The sequence below is a fragment of the Heterodontus francisci genome, chromosome 16, assembly GCF_036365525.1.
Source record: "Heterodontus francisci isolate sHetFra1 chromosome 16, sHetFra1.hap1, whole genome shotgun sequence".
Classification (NCBI taxonomy): Eukaryota; Metazoa; Chordata; class Chondrichthyes; order Heterodontiformes; family Heterodontidae; genus Heterodontus; species Heterodontus francisci.
Window position 1 is genome coordinate 94237021 of NC_090386.1, and position 12398 is coordinate 94249418.

Consider the following 12398-nt stretch of genomic DNA (forward strand, 5'->3'; position numbering starts at 1 on the left):
CTTGGTGACATCATCCGTAAACACAGTGTCAGTTTCCACATGTATGCTGACAAAACCCAGCTTGACCTCACCACTACCTCTCTTGACCCCTCCACTGTCTCTGATTTGGCATGTTGCTTGTCTGACATTCAGTACTGGATGAGCAGAAATTTCCTCCAATTAAATATTGGGAAGACTGATGCTACTCTCTTCTGTCCCCACCAATAACTCCATTCCCTCGCCACCGACTCCATCCCTTGCCCTGGCCACTGTCTGGGGCTGAACCAGACTGTTTACAACCTTGGTGTCATATTTGACCCCAAGCTGAGCTTCCGAGCCCGAATCCTCTCAATCACTAAGATGCTTCATAAAACCCACCTCTTTGCCCAAGCTTTTGGTTGCCTCTCCTATCACCTCATGTTGCTTGGTATCAAACTGTGATTTACTCTCCTGTGAAGCACCTTGGAAAGTTTTACTATGTTAAATGCATTGCATAAATGCAAGTTGTTGTATATAATTCTTTCAAGTGCAAAATATTGCTTTAAGTGCTTCCCGTACTGCTGTCAGCAGCAATCCCACACAGAACTAATTTTAATTGGCAGCAATGTAACCAAACACTTGGAAAATAGAAGTGTCATTTTCAAAAAGGGATAATTTTGCAAATACTTAAAGTCCTTTCTGAAAAATGATGAATGAAATCTTAGTTTATAATCTTCTTCAAAGTAGTGACTCTACAACAAATAAATGAGATAAACATAGGGATCACACTTACAACCCTCCTACTCCCACTTATGTCACGTGGACACCTGCCGTCTTTATGCAAACTTTAACACTGGGATGGGCCAAGGGACTCTGGATGTTGTCGTTGCCAATTCCACCAGCTAACGGAAAGGCTGAAATCTTTCCCCTCCCTGCCCATTTTCCCACACATACCAGCAGTTTCTCCAACATATCACACTCTATTGATAGAGCTGTTCAAATAATTTTAAGAAAAATAGAGACAGTAAATGCACAATATTCCTATTCATAGGAAAGAGGCCACAATTTGAAAATGTACACTTAATACATAAAGGAGGAGGTTGTTGTCAGAACATGGGATGTCTTGAACATTGTTGTTCATTAGAGCATTCAAGCAGGTGCTGGATAATAACTGGATGCAGAAGAATAGCACAGTGATGAGAAACATTTAAAAAGGAGAAGGAAAGGGTATGAATAGATTAAGGAGGAAGGACAATTTTTTGAAGCCTGGGGTTCCCTGACTGAATAAGGAGATTAGAAAAAAATATGGGACTAAAAAAAGCATTTGGTGCTTACAGGGCAGATAATAAATGAAATAGGAACATCGGAATCGTTAGATGCTAAAAGACCAAGGTCCATCTAATTCACCTTCTACAATCCTCGTAGTTGCACAATACAATGATAATCATAGATTCATAGAATGGTTACAGTACAGAAGAAGGCCATTCAGCCCTTTCGCATCCACCCTGGCTCTCTGCAAGAGCAACCCACCTAGTCCCACTCCCCTGCCCTTTCCCCATAGCCCTGCAATTTTTTTTCTCTTCAGGTTTTAGTCTAATTCTCTTTTGAAGGCCACGATTGAATCTGCCTCCACCACACTCTGGCAGTGCATTCCAGATCCTAACCACTCGCTGTGTCAAAAATATTTTTCCTCATGTCACCTCTGGTTCTCAACCCTTCCACCAAAGGGAACAGTTTGTATCTATCTATTCTGTCTAGACCCCTCGTAAGCAGATAGAGGGAAACTGTTCCCATTGTTAACTAATTACAGCAATCAATCTCATTAAAACCCCAGTAGCGGAGAGCTCTGGGAACCAGAGGTCCAAAGTCACCTGTCCCTCCCAAACATATTACACTCACCACATGTTGAGGGAAAATATGATGAACGCAGGAAAGCTGCAAAAAAAGGGAGATTACAGAGTGTGAGTGAATACAATAAAATGAGCAAACCTATTCTATTGGCACATATCTTTTTTTATTCTTTCATGGGATGTGGGCGTCACGGGCAAGGCCAGCATTTGTTGCCCATTCCTAACTGCCCTCAACAACTGAGTAGCTTGCTAGGCCATTTCAGAGGGCAGTTAAGTGTTGACCACATTGCTGTGGGTCTGGAGTCACATGTAGGCCAGACCAGGTAAGGATGGCAGATTTCCTTCCTTAAAGGGCATTAGTGAACCAGATGGGTTTTTAGGACAATTGTTAATAGTTTCATGGCACCATGACTGAGACTAGCTTTCAATTCCAGACTGTGGTGGTATTTGAACCCATATCTCCAGGGCATTAGCCTGGTCCAGTGACATTACCACTATACCACCATCTCGCACGATATGAAGGCAATCAAGTTAAAGGCAGGGCTGCTGAAAGATGAAGGAGGCTAGCTGGTAGAGGACAATGACGGAACACCAGTGATACTAAATCAGTACCTTGCTTCATTTTTCACAGAGGAGGCAGATATTGGGATATTACTGTTGGTAGAGGTTATTATTCAATAAGACACATAAGTAGTGAAGCTAACTAAAGTTAAGATGAAAAAGTTGTCAGGATGATGATTTACAGCTAAGGATCCTGAGAGATGCTTGGGAGAAAATATCAGAGGTTCTAACTATAACTTCCAAAAACGTCTATGGAAGGAAGAACAGTAGCAGAAGACTGGGGAGGGCAGAGTTTGGGGTGAAGTAACAAGTGTGACTCCCCTCTTCAAGGAAGCAGTGATAAGCAAAGAAATTGTGGACCAGTAGGTCGTCCTTCAGTTCTTGGCAAGCTGCCAGAGTCCTACAAGACTATATGAAACCGGCACTTGGAGAAACCCTAAATATTTAGGGTGAGTCAGCAGGGACGTCTAAAAGTCAGGATGTCCTGGAGCTGCCTAATAGAATCCTTCAAATAAATAAACAGACTTCTGATGAAGGCAATACAGTGGATGTGGTCTACATTTACAAAAAGGATTCAAGAAAGTATCACATAAGAGACTTATGGGAAAGCTAATTGCATATGGTTATGGTAATGTGGTGCTTATATTACTGGACTAAAAACCCCGAGGCCTGGACTAATAATAAAAATAAATGCCTCAGAAATGGCCTAGCAAGCCACTCAACTGCAAACTACAATGGGCAATAAATAGTGACACCCACATCCTGAGAATGAAAACAAAAATTAAAGGAAATATGGCCTCGCCAATATTTATCCCTCAATCAATATCACTAAAACAGGTCATCATCACATTGCTCTTTGTGGTAGCTTGCTGTGCAAATTGGCTGCTGCGTTTCCTACATTACAACAGTGACTACACTTCACAAGTACTTCACGACTATAAAACACTTTGGGACGTCCTGAGGTCATGAAAGGCACTAGATAAATGCAAGTCTTGGGAGGATTTTAGAATACAGCAAAGGAGGACGAACAAACCGGTAAAGAAAGGCAGAATAGAATATGAATGCAGGCTAGCAAAAAATATAAAAACAGATTGTAAAAGTTTCTATCGGTACATAAAAAGGAAATGTTTGTCTAAGACAAATGTGGGTCCATTACAGGCAGAGTCAGGAGAATTTATAATGGGGAATAGAGAAATGGCAGAGAAGCTAAATGATTACTTTGTGTCTGTCTTCACTGAGGAAGATATGAGAAATCTCACAGAATTGAAGTGGATGATCAGCCATAATCGTATTGAATGGCGGGGCAGGCTCGATGGGCTGTATGGCCTACTGCTGCTCCTATGTTCCTATGCTCCTATAATCCTTTTTCTCCTTATGTGGGTAGAGAGATGGTTGGAGGCGGGAAGCACTGGGTCAGGGTTAAAGGAGGTTCCTCAGACTGGAAAAGTAAGATGTTCCACAGGGGTCTGTGTTGGAGCATATCTTATTTAACAAATACGCAAATTATCTGAACTTAGACATTGAGGGGCAATATTTAAATTCGCAGATGACACCAATTGGAGATATGGCAATTTCCAACAAAGATTGTAAAAGTCTGAAAGAGGACATAGGCAGCAGGATGAGCAGACAGGTGGCAGATGTAATTCAATGTAGAAAATGCAAAATAATAGGGAAAGGATATATATTGTAAAATGCTGCGATCTGAAATAGTGTACAGGGCTCTTAGTGTACAGACACACAGGTTAGTAAAGGAAGCAGTGCAAACAGAAAAGGCCAACAAAAAACGAACAGAACCTTTGACTTTGGAGCTAGAGCACAGAATTGGTTGTTGCAGGTAGTGAGAGAACCAACTCAAGGCAAAAACCGACTCGACCTCACCCTCACCAATCTAAACTCCCTCACTAACAGTGCAGTGGATGTAACTTCACCACATGTGCTGCCATGGTTCAGCACAGTGGTTCACCAGCACCTTCTCAAGGGCTATTAGGGCTAGGCAATAAATTCTAGCTTTGCCAGGGATGTCCACCTCCTGTGAATAAATAAATAAAACAAAAAGAATAAATAAAAGAAAAAAAAGTACAAAAACAGGGAGGTAACGTTGAAATTTTACAAGACCTCAGTGAGGCTGTAGTTGGAGCACTCATTATAAAAAGTACATAAAAACAATAGGCTGAGATTGATACTTCTGCCGCTGTAATTGACGTCTCATTTAAATAGCCGGGGTGGACTCCCCACCCCGATGATGAGGAGGGGGCGGCCTGTCCGTCTCCAGCAATGGCATCAGCAGCCTTTGTGCAGGTGCTGACGCCATTTTTAAAGAGCCCTTCCATTTAATTTAAATATTTAAAGGTAAATGTGAAAAAAAGTTAAAAACCATTTAATTGCCCCCCTCCCACTCCCCAAAAAACTATAAAGTTAATTACTTGCCCTCTACCCCACCAAAACACTTGCCCTGCCCACCCGACCTTTCTCCCACCGAAGTACATCAACTTTTCACCTTACCCCTTCCCACCATGCCCTACACCAATGAGATGACTGTGACCTTACTCCCTCCCCTTCTGTACAGAGAAACTTACCTGCTCCCCCCGCCTCACCAGTGCTCCCCCTTACATCCCCGGACGGGGATCCGAAGGCGCGGGAGCGCCGGCCACCGGCACCAATATCGCTCCGGGACAGATGGCAGTAGCGTAAGTTTCATTAATTCATTGATTTAAATTTATTTACATATGTTAATGGCGCTCCCATCGCTGAGCAGCGGCCGGGGGTGGCGGGCGCTGCGACGAGGCCTCGCCACTGCTGCCATTATCGGGCAGGGCCATCTCGGCATCGAGGACCATGGTGGGCCTCTGCCGGAGGCATTTTCCGGCACCCCTCCCCCACCCCCCCGCCCTGCCACGACACCCAACTTCGGGGGGGGGGGTCTGTAAATTTCGCCCCAGTATGTAAGGGGGGGGGGGGGCATCGAATCACTGGGATGAGGAGTTACAGTTATGATGAGAGACTTGAGCAGTTGGGGCTTTTTTCACAAGAGCTGAGAAGGTTAAGGGCGACCTGGCAGAGGTCTTCACTATAAAGGGTTACGATAAAGTAAATAGTGATAGATTGCTTCCACTAGTTGGTGAGGCTGTGGCAGAAGAGAACTTATTTAAGAAAATCATAGAAAGAATGAATGGGATGGTTAGAGCAATTGTTCCTTAAACAGAGACTGAATTGAATGGGAATATCTCAGCCACAAAACACTGATGAAGCAGAGCCCATAAGTTCTTCTGAAAGGCAAATGGAAAATTGCTTGATTAAGAGGAACATTACAAGCTATGGGAAATTAGCTGCAAACTGGGACTTGTTTTAGAGAGGAGAGGGGAAATCAGTAAAAAGAGCCTTAAATTCAGCACATGTAAGAAGGGCTGCATGGCTTGCTTGCCTTGCAGTAGATGTCTATGTTTCTATCTCATGGCCTAGTTTAGCACTGATGAACGCAGCCAATCACGCAAAGCAAACAACAGCATCTGAGTGATAGAGGAATTGGCCTTCTCAAGCTGGGAATCAAAGTGCTCAAACACTTGAAACATTGCAGCACTTTCAATCAAGAAAAATATTTAATTCATGGAGACCCTAAGAAGCAGGAGTTGCAAGTTCACACAGTAACTCAATTATCAAGGTATAAAACCTGGGATTGATTAGCACCTTAAAAACAGTCAATATTAAACTCTACAAAATTCAAAAGTAAACAACTACCCCAAAAATTGCAGGGCTGAGGGAAAGTGGCAGAGGTGTGGGACTAATTGACTAGCTCTTTCAAAGAGTTGACACAAGTACAATGGGCCAAATGGTCTTTCTCTCGGCTGTACAATTCTATGATTTTTTCATGTGGGCTTGTTCCACAGCTTTCTCATTAACATTTTCTTTGATTTTATCATGAAATTCCTGTTCTCTGCCCCCTACCTCCACACCAACTCTCACATCAGTGTTATTCGTATCAGTCAGATTACACATTCAATCAATATATAACAAAACAAAAACAGCAAGCAAAGTGCATATCTATATGTGTCAGCTGTGACTCAGTGGGTGGCACTCATCTCTGAGCCAGTAGGTTGTGAGTTCAAGTCTCTCTCTAGAGACCCGAGTACAAAAATCTAGGTGAACACTCCAATGTGACACTGAGGGAGTGCTAGACTGTTGGAGGTGCTGTCTTTTGGATGAGATGTGAAACTGAGACTCTGTTTTCCCTCTCAAGTGGACGTAAAAGATCCCTGGCACTATTTCAAAGAGGAGCTGGGGTGTTATCCTGCTGTCCTGGCCATTATTTATCCCTCAATCAACATAATGAAAACAAATTATCTGGTAATATCACCTTGCTTTTTCTGGGAGCTTGCTGTGCGCATATTAGCTGCTGCATTTCCTGCATTGCAACAGTGCCCACTTCAAAAGTACTGGATTGGCTGTAAAGTGCTTTGGAATGTCCTGAGGTTGTGAAAAGTATATACATGCAAGTCTTTTTTTATTGTAGTATTCCTCGGAGAGTTTACATGGCCTAGAAAAAAGAGGGGAGGGATATGGTAGGAGTATTAAGGCCAAATGGAACAAGCCAAAGGTGTGGGTTGTTAGGTCGTTTGTCAAGACAATAAAGGAGCATGGCAAGGAAATTTTGTGGGAGAATTTCAAAGGGCAGATGTGGAATGGTTGAAGGAATTGTCATCAAAATACTGGAATGGAAGGATCAGGAACAAATAGTAATTTAAAGGAATAACAGTGTGTCAAAACATCAATATGATGTATGCCTAGTACAGGAGCACAGCAGGTACAGAGCTAAGAGTTCAGGGTTTGTTGGAGGTATTCTTGGTGCTTTTCAAGGCATTTGTGGTTACATAAAATCCTAAAATCAGTGCTTGTGAAAAAAATGCAAACTACTCCTGTGCAAATTAGTGCTTCTTCTCAGTTCTTCCACCTTGTTACTTTTGCTTCACATTTATTACAGCATAAGAAATGGGAGGAGTAGGTCATAACGGCCCCTTGAGAGCCCCTGCATCTCTTGCCCAAAATCTGAAATCTGTGTCCCCAGTCCTTGTCCCATCAGCTAATGGGAACAGTTTTTCTTTGTATACCTCATCTAAACCTGTCATGATCTAGTACACATTTGTCAGATCTCCCCTGAAACTCCCTTGCTCCAAGGAGAACAACCCCAGCTTTTCCAACCTAACCTTCTAGCTAAATTCCCTCATCCCTGGAACCATTCTGGTAAATCTCCTCTGCACCCGCTCAAAGAACCCCACATCCTTCCTAAAACGCGGTGACTAGAACTGGATGCATTACTCTAGTTGTGGCCTAACCAGAGCTTTATAAATGTTCAGCATAATCTCCCTGCTTTTGTACTCTATGCCTCTATTTATGAAGCCCATGATCCCAATTGCTTTGCTAACTACTCTTTCAATATGTCCTGCCACCTTCAAAGATCTATGCACATGAACCCTAAGGTCCCTGCACACTCTTTAGAATTGTGCTATTTAGTCTATATTGCCTTACCCATACCCTTCTGCCATAATGCATTACTTCACACTTTTCTGTATTAAATTCCATCTGCCACTTGTCTGCCATTCTGCTAGCCTATCTATGTTCTGTTGCAGTCAATTGGTATCATCCTCAGTGTTTGCCACACTTCCAGGTTTGGTATCATTGGCAAATTTTGAAATTTTACTCTCTATTCCAACATCCAAGTCATTTAAATAGAAAGCAATAAAAGCAGTGGTCCTCGCACTGACCCTTGGGGAACACCACTGTCTACCATCCTCCAGTCTGAAGAACAGCCCTTTACTACGACTCACTGTTTTCTGGCCAATTTTTATCCAAGCTGATACTGACCCTCCTATTCCATGAGCCTCAATTTTGTTAACCAGCCTTTTATGTGGTACTTTGTTAAATGCTTTCTTAAAATCCATATAAACAACATCCACCTCATTCCCTTCATCAACATTCTCTGTTACTTCATCAAAAAATTCAGTTAGATTCGTCAAGCATGATCTGCCTTTTACAAATCTGTGCTGGCTCTCCAAAATTAACTCAAACCTCTCCAAGTGCCTGTTGATTTTTTCCCTGATTGTTGTTTCTAAAACTTTACCCACCACTGATGTTAAATTGACAGGCCTGTAGTTACTAGGAATGTCCTTACATCCTTTCTTGAACTATGGTGTCACATTTGCCACTTTCCAATCCTCTGGCACCTCCTCCGCATCCAGGAAAGATTGGAAGATTATGGTAAGCCCTTCCACTATCTCCACGCCCACTTCCTTTCGCAACCTGGGATGCAAGCCATCTGGACCAGGCAACTTATCCACTCTAAGCATAGCCAGCCTTTCCAGTACATCCTTCCTATCAATTTTTACCCTACCTAGCCGGTGCAGACACAATGGACCAAATGGCCTCCTTCTGTGCTGTAACAATTCTGTGATTCTGATTACCTCTACCATCTTCGTTTCTGCCAATATTTTGTCAGCATCCTCTTCCTCAGTAAATACCGATGCAAAGTACTCATTAAGAATTCTCGCCTTGCCTTGCTTCTCTAAGCAAATATCGCCCTTTTTGTCCCCAACAGGCCCCATCCCGCCTCTTATTACTCACTTACTATATACATTCCGGTAAAAGATTTTTGGATTCCCTTTTATGGTGACTGCCATTCTATTCTCATATTCTCTCTTTGCCAGTCTTATTTTCCTCTTCATTTCCTCTCTCAACATATTGTATTTGGCCTGATTCTCACTTGAAGAATTTACCTGACATGCATCAGACAGCCTCTTTTTTTGTTTTATCGATGAACAAGCATCCACAACCCCAGGGGTACAGAATTCCAAAGATTCACAACACTTGGGTGAAGAAATTTCTTTTCATCTATACTAATCCTGAGGTTATGACCCCTTGTTCTAGGCTAGTACAATTACCAATTATAAGTTATTTTATTACATTATAATTTTACAGTGCTATAACTAAAGTTATTTGCTTCCTGCATTTTTATTTGCCTAATATTTGCTACTTGTAGGGTAGGAGGAAGTTTGTGTGGGGCATAAACACAGGCTCAGAGCAGTTGAGCTGAATGGCTTGTTTCTGTGCCGTAATTTCTATGTAATTCTATGCAGATGAGGGTTTCAGCAGTGCTGAGGTTGGGCTTTAAGCAGACAATGTACTGGAGGTAAAGAAAAATGGTCTTGGTAATGCAGCAGCTGTGCCTGTGCTCATAGACAATATTGGTGAGGAGCTGTAGTCCAGAGAAGGTTCTGTACTCCTTCCTAATCTAGCACAACTGAAACTGGTACTCTAGGGGAAAGCCCAATGTAAACGTCAAAACAGAGACTAGAGTTTAGGTGTCCTCACTAAAGCCAATACTTTATGGCTGCAGCAATTTGTGTATTCCGCTGAATTGTTCTAAGATACCAGTCATTCAATTGAAGTATAATGAGACTTGAAAAAAGATCTTGCCATAGCACCTTCCATGACCTCAAAACAGCTCTAATTGCTTCAATGCCAATTAAGTATTTTTGAAATGTAGTTAGGGAAATGCAACAGCCGATTTGCACACAGGAAAATCCCGCAAATAGCAATGAAATGAGTGAGCAGAACATCGATTTCTTTTTGTGATCTTGGTTGAGCAATAAATATTGGCCACAACAACAAGATAGCTCACCTGCTGTTCCTCAAATAGTGCCGGTGGGATCTTTTGCATCCACCTGAAAGGGTAGACAGAGCCCTCGGTTTAACGTCTCATCTGAAAGACAGTACCTCTGGCTGTGCAGCATTCCCTCAGCACTATATGGAATATCAAACTAGATCGTGCGCTCAAATCTCTGGATACGGGCTTGACCCACGACCTTCTGACTCCAAAAATAGAGTGGTACAACCGAGCCAAGAGTGACACCTTGGGTTCTTGAATGATGTTCTATGGCAGAAATGGGAAGGTTGCACCATAATAATGTAAATAGACCATTTTATCACAATTCATCGATTACTACGCACTATGGCAATATATATACACTGGGATTATGGCAATATATATACACTGGGATATATCAGCATCACATGGAATCTCCTGGGTCCTGCAACTGCCCACCAAAAACCTTGTCAGGTCTCTCCAGAAAGCATTAAGAGTTAACCACATATTATTGGACTGGAGTCACAGATAGTTAAGACCAGGTAAGTGACAGGTTCCCTTCCCTTCCCTGAAGAACATTAGTGAGCTGGTTAGTTTTTACAACAATTCAACAGTCCACAAAGTACCAGATTTATTAGTACAAAAACAAAATACTGCAGATGCTGGAAATCTGAAATAAAAACAGAAAATGCTGAAACCTCAGCAGGTCAGGTAGCCTCTGTGAAGACAGACACAAAGTTAGCAGGCAGGATTTCAAATCACGGGTAGGAACCCCGTCGTTGCGATGACTTCCGGGTCCCAACCGTGCACCGACGCAGAAACACACACCCATTGACATTTTAATCAGCAAGAGCTTAATTGGCCTGGAGTTATGTTTTCCACCCAATTAGCAGTAGAAGAGACAGGAAGGAGGTGGGACTGAGGCAGCTGCAGGCCGGATTTAAAGAGTGGGTGGGAGCCACTGTTGAGCCTGCCTTTCGTTCAAAAAATGGAAGCACAACCTGAGCTGAGGGCAGTGGGCAGGGAGAGCCCCCAAGCCAGGGCAGCCAGCACCCGCCCCCCCACCCATCCCCGCACCTCCCCCCCACCACCCCACCCCCCCCACCCCACCACCACCGTTTTACTGATAATTCGCTGGAGATGCTGCTGGAGGCAGTAACTGGCTGCAGGAGCATTCTCTTCCCTGCCAGCGGCAACAGAAAGGCCCGCAAGACTCACCAAGAGGGCATAGCTGGAGGTGGCACACAAGGTCAGCAGCAGAGGAGTAGTGAGGAGGAACTGGCTGCCTGAATACACCCCACCCCACAACATCCCCCCATCGCCAATCAGGAGTGCAAAAATCTGCAGGATATTTCTCATCACTGAGCACAGCTGCTTGCCTGTAAGTGAGTGTCATCTCTTAGCCTTCCTCCTTCAATGCTGCCTCTTGCCTCTGTCCCGTCGTTCAAGATCGCTCCCTGCTATGTCACCACCTCCTGCTCCTCCTAGTCGTGGTTCTGAAGGTGTGTCAAACCCGCCCCTTAGAACCAAAATCCAAGTCTGGCCCTTAAACGAGCTGCCAACTAGCTCGGTGAGCTGCATCATTGGCCAATTACACAGAGTGGGACGGTTGCCTCTTCCAGCTCCCGTTTGCACCATTCAACATCGGAGTGTGCTGGTTTCGTGTTGGGAATCCGGCACACCTCCCCGAGGGGAGGGTTTAAGCGACCGACCGCTCCCATTCCCACCTCACTGACGATTTGAAATCCCGCCCAACATTTCAGGTCAATGACCTTTCATTAGACCTGGAAAAATTTAGAGATGTAACAGGTGTTAAGGAAATACAAAGGAAGGGGAAGGGGCAGGGGAGGAGAAGAACAAAAGGGAAGGTCTGCAATCGGGTGGAAAGCAGGAGAGGTTAAAGTCATTTGTCATTTAATCTCTCCGACCTTTCACCGTATCAGACCTTCCCTTCTATTCTTCCTCCCCTCCCCACCGCATTGTCCTTGCCTTTATACTTTGTACTGTTACAGCTCTAACCTTTTCCAGGTCTGATGAAAGGTCACTGACCTGAAACATAAACTCTGTTTCTCTCGCCACAGATACGACCTGACCTGCTGAGTATTTCCACCAGATTTATTAAATTCAGTTGCATAAATTGCCATGGTTACTGATCTAACCAATACACTGCTGTACACAGTCGATGCTCATTGTACTGTTCTTTCAGATATTGTGAGGTGTACAATAAAATGGTTAGCTAACATCTAAAGATTTTTTAAAAAATAATTGTTTGGAAGTTCTCCAGCAGCTCAAAGTAAAAGTGTACTGTCCAGTGTGCTACTGAGTCATTCAAACCAGCATAGTCTGAGGTTCGTTCTCTCCTCTGTGTGGAGTGAGCTGATGTCAGCTGGGAACGG

At 43.5% G+C, this 12398-nt stretch overlaps 1 protein-coding gene across 7 annotated transcripts in view; it reads right to left on the reverse strand.

Annotated features, from left to right (window-relative positions):
• Positions 1-12398, reverse strand: part of LOC137378521 (syntaphilin-like) — a 117635-nt gene that overhangs the window by 104146 nt on the left and 1091 nt on the right. For 2 of the 7 annotated variants that reach the window (XM_068048864.1, XM_068048861.1), the window contains exons 1-2: positions 10039-10152; positions 1858-1893 (exon numbers count right to left, since the gene is read on the reverse strand). The exons of 2 other annotated variants lie outside the window; for them this stretch is intronic. The gene's annotated coding sequence lies outside the window, so the exon portion shown is untranslated. Of the gene's footprint in view, positions 1-1857; positions 1894-10038; positions 10154-12398 lie in introns of those variants that run through there. 3 more of the 7 variants (XM_068048867.1, XM_068048863.1, XM_068048865.1) reach the window with 3 other exon arrangements.